Source organism: Eptesicus fuscus, chromosome 1 (genome assembly GCF_027574615.1).
Source record: "Eptesicus fuscus isolate TK198812 chromosome 1, DD_ASM_mEF_20220401, whole genome shotgun sequence".
In the NCBI taxonomy this organism is placed as follows: domain Eukaryota; kingdom Metazoa; phylum Chordata; class Mammalia; order Chiroptera; family Vespertilionidae; genus Eptesicus; species Eptesicus fuscus.
The window spans coordinates 117,175,639-117,183,194 of NC_072473.1; the positions used below are offsets into that span (position 1 = coordinate 117,175,639).

Below are 7,556 nucleotides of genomic sequence, written 5' to 3' on the forward strand. Positions count from 1 at the left end.
TTTAAATGCTTACATTTTTTAAGAAGATTAAAATCAGCAATATAAACTGCCATCTTAGGAAGCTAAAAAATAAAATAGCAAGTTAAACACAAGTAAGAAGGAGAAAAATAAATTTAAGAATGATGATCAGCTGAAACTGGTTTGGCTCAGTGGATAGAGCGTCGGTCTGCGGACTGAAGGGTCCCGGGTTCGATTCCGGTCAAGGGCATGTGCACTGGTTGCGGGCACATCCCCGGTGGGGGGTGTGCAGGAGGCAGCTGGTCGATGTTTCTCTCTCATCGATGTTTCTAGCTCTCTGTCCCTCTCCCTTCCTCTCTGTAAAAAATCAATAAAATATATTAAAAGAAAAAAAAGAATGATGATCAGACCTGACTGGTTTGACTCAGTGGCCAGAGCGTCGACCTGCGGACTCAAGGGTCTCAGGTTCGATACCAGTCAAGGGCACGTCCCTTGGTTGCAGGCACATAACCAGTTGGGAGTGTGCAGAAGGCAGCTGATCAATGTTTCTCTCTCATCGATGTTTCTAACTCTCTATCCCTCTCCCTTCCTCTCTGTAAAAAATCAATTAAATGTATTTAAAAAAAAGAATTATGATCAGTGACATAGAAAAACATACAAATAGAGGAAATTAATGAAATCAAAAGTTGGCTCTTTGAAAATATAAATACATTGACAAACCTCTAGCTAATGGTCAAGAAAAGACTCAAACTAGAAATATCAGAAATAAGAAAGCATAATTATCCATCATGTTGAATTTAAAGAATTACATCATTATAAAAATTATGACAGGCTTGGGGGGCAGGGTGGCTCAGTTGGCTAGTGTGTTATCTGGTATACCAAAAGGTTATGGGTTCAATTCCCAGTCAGGGCACATACATAGTTTCCAAGTTTGATCCCCAGAGAAGGTGCATATGGGAGGTAGCAGATCGATGTTTCTCTCTCATATAGATCCCCCCTCCCCCTAAGAAAATCAATTAAAAAAACATATATGTCCTTGGGTGAGGATTTTAAAATGAAGCTATGAGAATAAATTTGACAACTTAGATGAAATAAACACCCTTAGAAGATTTAAATCACTAGAACTGATGAAAAAATAGAAAATATGAATAGCCTTATATTTATCAAAGAACTGAATTCATAATTTATAACAATCTTATAAACAAGACTCCTTGCCAATATTGCTTCACAGGTGAATTCTTTCAAATAATAAAAATCTCTTCCAGTTAAGTTGACAACATAGGTAAACATGGTAATCACCTACTCCCACAACCACATCAAATGGTTCTTCCAGAACAACAGTCATTCAGAACCACCTGAAATCTGGCTGACTGAAAATCCTACAACTAGGGAATTAAAGAAGAAGATACATCAAGACTGGTAGGAGGGGTGGGAGATGCAGAACAGCTGGTCCCACACCAACGTGTGGTGGATAAAAATTGGGAGGGATATCTTGGCTGTAGAGGTACTCCCTGAGGAGCGAGGGGTCCCAGGCCCACAGCTCAGGGTTCCAGTGCCAAGAAGAGAAGTCCCAATAACATCTATGGTAAAAAAAAAACAGTGGGGATTGAGGTTGAGGGAAACAAAGGATACTGAATTCACAGGCAGTTCCTCTTAAAGTAGCAGTCGCCAACTGGTGGTCCACAGACCACTGGTGGTCAGTGAGGTCTGAAAGGTTGGTGACCACTGCCTTAAAGGGCCCATGCATGGACATAGACTCACACTGCCTGAGCTCAAGCACTGGGGCAGTGGCTTGAAAGGTACCAGAGACATACATGGAGGAACTAAATTAACTGGCATCAGGGTGAGAGCTGGGCTTGTAGCTTTCTCCCAGACAGAAGTGCTGGCAGAAGCCATTTTTTCATTTGGTAAGCCTTCCACACCTCAGAACTGGCAGGCTAGGATGCCATATCTGAGACTCCATCAACCTGGCTCACCCTGTTTACCCCACCCTGGTGATTCCCTGAAGCACTGCCCCACCCAACTTGCGGGCCCACCCAAGTACTTTCCAGTGGCTTTTCCATACCAATAGTGTGTCTTGTCTCATGCTTCAGATTATCCTAAAGTTTCACAAACAAGCAACACCTGGCCTCAAGGAGTCTGGAACCTCTCACTAAGTGGCCCATGCCCAGCATTAGCAGCTGGCCATGTATCACAGTTTGGCCTAGACCGGGCACCTCCAAGCCCAGTACAAGGAACAGCCACCTGCATATCACCTTGTAGCTCATGCTGGGTGGACCCAAAAAGAACACCAGTGGTGTCTGACCTTTCCCTGAACCTTGAGAAGGCCCCAGAGCCAGCACACCAAGTGGACAGCTTTGCACCACATTAAAGCATCACCACCAACCACCTACCAAAGGGAAACAAGAACTCCAGTTAAATAAGTCCTGCTCTGTAGAGTTGGTGTTTGCACAGATGATAATCCAAGGTGGTTGGAGGTCAGTGATTGAAGCCAATCCTTGAAGCTGATCGGCCTGTGGGTAAAACTCTCCCACTGACTTGCCAACAACAATCAAGGCTCAATTACAAAAGGAGGGTTACACAGCCCACACTGGGAAGTGTACCTTGAGTGCCTAGCTTGGTTAATCAAGGAGGTTATGCCACTGAACCATACAGAGCACCTACTCCAAAGCCTGGGAGACATGGTAGCACTACCTAATAATACATAGAAACAAACACAACAAAGCTGAAAAAATTAGGAGACAAAGAAACATGTCACAAATGAAAGAACAGAACAAAACTCTGGAAAAAGAAGTAAACAAAAGAGAGACAAGCAATCTTCTAGTTGCATAATTCAAAATACTGCTTATAAGGATGCTCAATGAACTTAGTGAGAACATAAACAGCAAAAAGTAAAAAAATGGACCAGTAAAAAATGAAGGATACACTAACTGAAATGAAGAATAATTTCTAAGAAAACAACAGTAGAGTAGATGAATTCAATAATCAAATCAGCAATCCGTAATACATTGAGTGGCCAGATTATTATGCATTCAGAGATCATAATAATCTGGCTACTCAGTGTATAAGGAAGCAAAAAACACACAATCAAAATAACAAAAAGAAGAAATAATTCAAAAAAATGGGAATAGTGTAAGGAGCCTCTGGGAAAACTTTAAGAGTACCAAGATTTGCATCATGGGAGTGCTGGAAGAAGAAGAGAGAGACCAAGAAATTTGAAAACCTTTTTGAAAAAATAATGATGGAACATTTCCCTAACCTGGTGAAAGAAAGTTCAGGAAGCGCAGAAAGTACCAAACAAGATAAACCCAAAAAGGCCCACACCAAGAAACATCATAATCACAATGCAAAAGGTTAAAGACAAAGAAATAATCTTAAAAGCAGAAAGAGAAAAACAGTCAGTTACCTACAAGGGAGCTCCCATAAGATTTCAACTGACTTCTCATCAGAAAGTTGGCAGGACATAAGGAATTGGCAAGAAATATTCAAAGTGATGATAAGCAAGAACATACAACCAAGATTACTCTACCAGGTAAAGCTATCATTTAGAATCAAATGACGGATAAAGAGTTTCCAAGAAAAGAAAAAGTTAAAGGAGTTAATCACCACCAAACCAGTATTATATGAAATGTTAGAGGGCCTTCTTTAAGAAGAAAAAGAAAGATTAAAAAATATGAACAATTAATGGCAATGAATACATATCAACAATGGACTAGAAAAAAAATTAAAAAAGCAAGCAAAATAGAAACAGACTCATAGATATAGAGAATATTTACATGATTGACAGATGGGAGGGGATTACGGGGTGGGTCAAAAAGTGAAGTAATTAAAAAGTACAAATTGGTTATTACAGAACAGTCATGGGATGTAAAGTACAGCATAGGGAATATAGTCAATTATCCTATACTAGTGGCCTGGTTCATGAAAATCGTGCACAGGGGTGGGGGGAGATGCCTCAGCCCAGCCTGCACCCTCTCCAATCTGGGACCCCGCAGGGGATGTCCAGCTGCTGATTTAGGCCCGATCCCACAATCTGGGACCGCTGGCTCCTAACCACTCACCTGCCTGCCTGCCTAATCACCCCTAACTGCCTCTTCCTGCCTGCCTGATTGCCCCTAACCTCTCTGCCTTCCCCTGTCAGTTGGCCATCCCCTGAGGGCTCCCAGACTGCAAGAGGGTGCAGGCTGGGCTGAGGGGCCCCCACCAAGTGCATAAATTTCATGCACTAAGCCTCTAGTATTCTAATAACTATATATGGTGTCAGATGGATATGAGATTTATCAGGATGATCACATAGTAAGTTATGTAATATCTAACCATTGGGGTGTACACCTGAAACTAATAAAATAATACATGCCAACTGTAATTGAAAAATAAAAATGAGATTTCACTCAGCCATGTAGGAGTCATGTGATTAACTTGTTTTGATGCCAGGAACCACTAAGTGACAATGATGTTGGGCACCGAAAGCAGAAAGGGATTCTTGATGAAGGTCTGGGGCTTGCCCTGATCTTGCTTGGTGGATGAAGTGCAGTGTTGTTGTTTTTTCTGACTGCAAAATTCAAAATGGGGCTCAAGGTATTCGTTTCATCTGGCAGACTAAGTAGTAAGGCTTTTGTTGAACTTGAATCAGAAGATGAAGTCAAATTGGCCCTGAAAATAGAGAAACTAAGGGACACAGATATGGTGAAGCATTCAAGTCAAACAACATTGAAAAGGATTGGGTGTCAATGTATATAGTTTCAAATAGTCTTGTCACAGTCAATGGTGGTTTTGTATAATTTAGAGTATTATTTAGAATTGTTCAGTTCTTCTCAGGGTTGGAAATCATGTCAAATGGGATAAAATTGCCAGTCGACTTCCAGGGGAGGAATAGGGGAGGCCTCTGTGCAGTTTGCTTCGCAGGAAATAGCCAGAAAGGCTATAAAGAAACACAAGGAAAGAATAGGGCACAGGTATATGGAAAACTTTAAGAGAAGTCGAGCTGAAGTTAGAACTCACTATGATCCACCACTAAAACTTATGGCCATGCAGCAGCCAGGTCCCTATGACAGACCTGGGACTGGCAGAGGGTATAACAGCATTGGCAGGGGTGGAGGTTTTAGAGGCTACGATTATTATAATGGCTATAAGGAAGGCTATGGTTTTGGGTCAGATGGATTTGGAAGATATCTCAATTACTGTTTTTCAGGAATGTCTGACCACAGATACGGATCAGATGGTGACTCTACTTTCCAAAGCATAATGGGACACTGTGCACACATGCAGGGATTACCTTACAGCACTACCGAGAATAACATTTACAATTTTTTTTCACCGTCAACACTGTGAGAGTACATACTGAAATTAGTCCTGATGGCAAAGTAACTGGTGAAGTAGATGTCGAGTTTGCAACTCATGAAGATGCTGTGGCAGCTATGTTGAAAGACAACACAAATATGCAACAAAGATATGTAGAACTCTTCTTGAATTCTACAGAGGAGGAAGTGATGGTGCTTACAGTAGCCAAATGATGGGAGACACGGGCTTGTCAAACCAATCAGTCCAGTTATGGTGTCCCAACCAGCCAGCAGCTGAGTGGTGAGTATAGAGGAAATATAAGTGGGTATGGTGGCCAGAGCAGCATGACTGGGTATGACCAAGTTTTAGAGGAAAACTCTAGTGATTTTCAATCAAACATGGCATATGCAGCCAAGGAGCATTGAACAGCAGCTACTATAGCAGTGCAAGCCATGCATGTATGGGAGTGAATGGAATGAGAGGGATGTCTAGAATGTCTAGTATGAGTGGTAGATAGGGAATGTAAATGATCCTTATCAGTGATTCTTGGTCAACATTATTTTAAAGAAAAAAGCAAAACAACAGTTTTGCAATACCAGCTTGTGATTTATGCTTACTCTAAGTGGAAATCAGGATTGAATTAAAGATTTAAGGTTTAGTATTTTTGAACACAAATATTCATCTAGGATATAACAACTAAGTTCAATAAACTATAACTGTTAAACTATTTTTAGCTTTTCTCAAGTTAGTTATATTGCAGTATGTACTTAAGCAGTAAGTATATTCAGGCGAAAGCAGCTGCATTATGTTAAATGTTGCTCTTACATGACATTATATTGAACACTGTTTGGAAGCATGTTGAAAGACATGCTTTTTTGTAAACCTCAATGTAGGAGCTGGATCTACAATTAAAACTGAAACATTTGGCATGTTTGTTAAGTTTAGTTTCATTTCATAACTTCTAAGGCATGTAAGTTTAAGCTTTTTTTTAAGTTAGTGGGGAAATTTTGAGATGCAATACCAATACTTTAGGATTTTGGTCTTGGTGTTTGTATGAAATTCCAAGGCCTTGATTTAAATCTTTTATTATATGGGATTTCCTTTCAGGTGTATTTCACTAAGTGAAATTTGTCAAATAAATCTTACTTAAAAAAAAGGAAAAAGAAAAATGATTTACAAAAGAATATAAAAGTAAGAAAGTAAGGAAGAAATAATGACAAGCCTACATTTTTCCCAGAAAGCAGAAGATAAGAAACTTATCAAGTCATTCTAGGAGTTCAATATTATTTTCATACTAAAATCAGACAACATTATAAGAATAGAAAAAGATAGACCAAACTCTTCATAAGCACAAACTGAAAAATGATTAACAAAATATTAGCAAATGAAATGTAGAAAATATATTAAATAAACAATACAACCTAACCAAGTGAATGTATCTTAGAGATTCAAGTTTGATTAACATTTAAAAATTAATCAGTGTAGTTCTTCATATTAACATAATAAAGGGGGGGAAACATGATTATTTCCTTTTTTAATTTTTCTTTATTGTTCAAAGTATTACATATGTCCCCTATTTTCCCCTTGGACCCTCTCCACCCCACCCCAGACAACCACACTCTTGTGTGCCCATGGTTATGCATATATACATACAAGTTCTTTGGTTGATCTCTTCCCACTCACCCACCCTCTTGAGATTCCACAGTGTGTTACATGCTTCCATGTCTCTGGATCTATTTTGTTCATCAGTTTATTTTGTTTATTAGATTCCACATATAAGTGAGATCATGTGATACTTGTCTTTCTTTGACTGGCTTATTTCCCTTAGCATAATACTTTCCAGGTCCCTCCATGCTGTCTCAAAGGGTAAGAGATTCTTCATTTTTACAGCTTCTTTTAACATCAGATATGCAAGATCAAGATCAATGGTACACTGCAAAATATAAAATATTGCTGATATTAAAGAAAACCTAAATAAATGTAGAGATATACCATGCTCATGGATTGAAAGATTCAATGTTAAGATGTCAATTCTCCTTAAGTTGATCTGTAGATTCAATGCAATCCTAACTAATATTCCAGCAGTTATTTTTAATAGAAGCTGACAAGTTCATTCTAAAATATATGTGGAAATGCAAAGAACATAATAGCAAAAACAATTTTGAAAACAAAGGAATAAATGGAGAAATCATTCTATCTGTTTCTTACTATTTTCCTACAACAATCAAAAGATTGAGATATTGATTCAAAGGTGCACCTATAGATCAATTGAAGAGAATAAATCTAGAAATAGATCCTCACATTTATGATCAATTGAT

The 7,556-nt window shown here is 39.0% G+C and overlaps 1 pseudogene; it reads left to right on the plus strand.

Moving 5' to 3' along the window:
- Positions 1-4,408: 4,408 nt before the first annotated feature.
- On the plus strand, positions 4,409-5,663 carry LOC103304034 (heterogeneous nuclear ribonucleoprotein H-like; annotated as a pseudogene).
- The last annotated feature ends 1,893 nt before the right edge of the window (positions 5,664-7,556 follow it).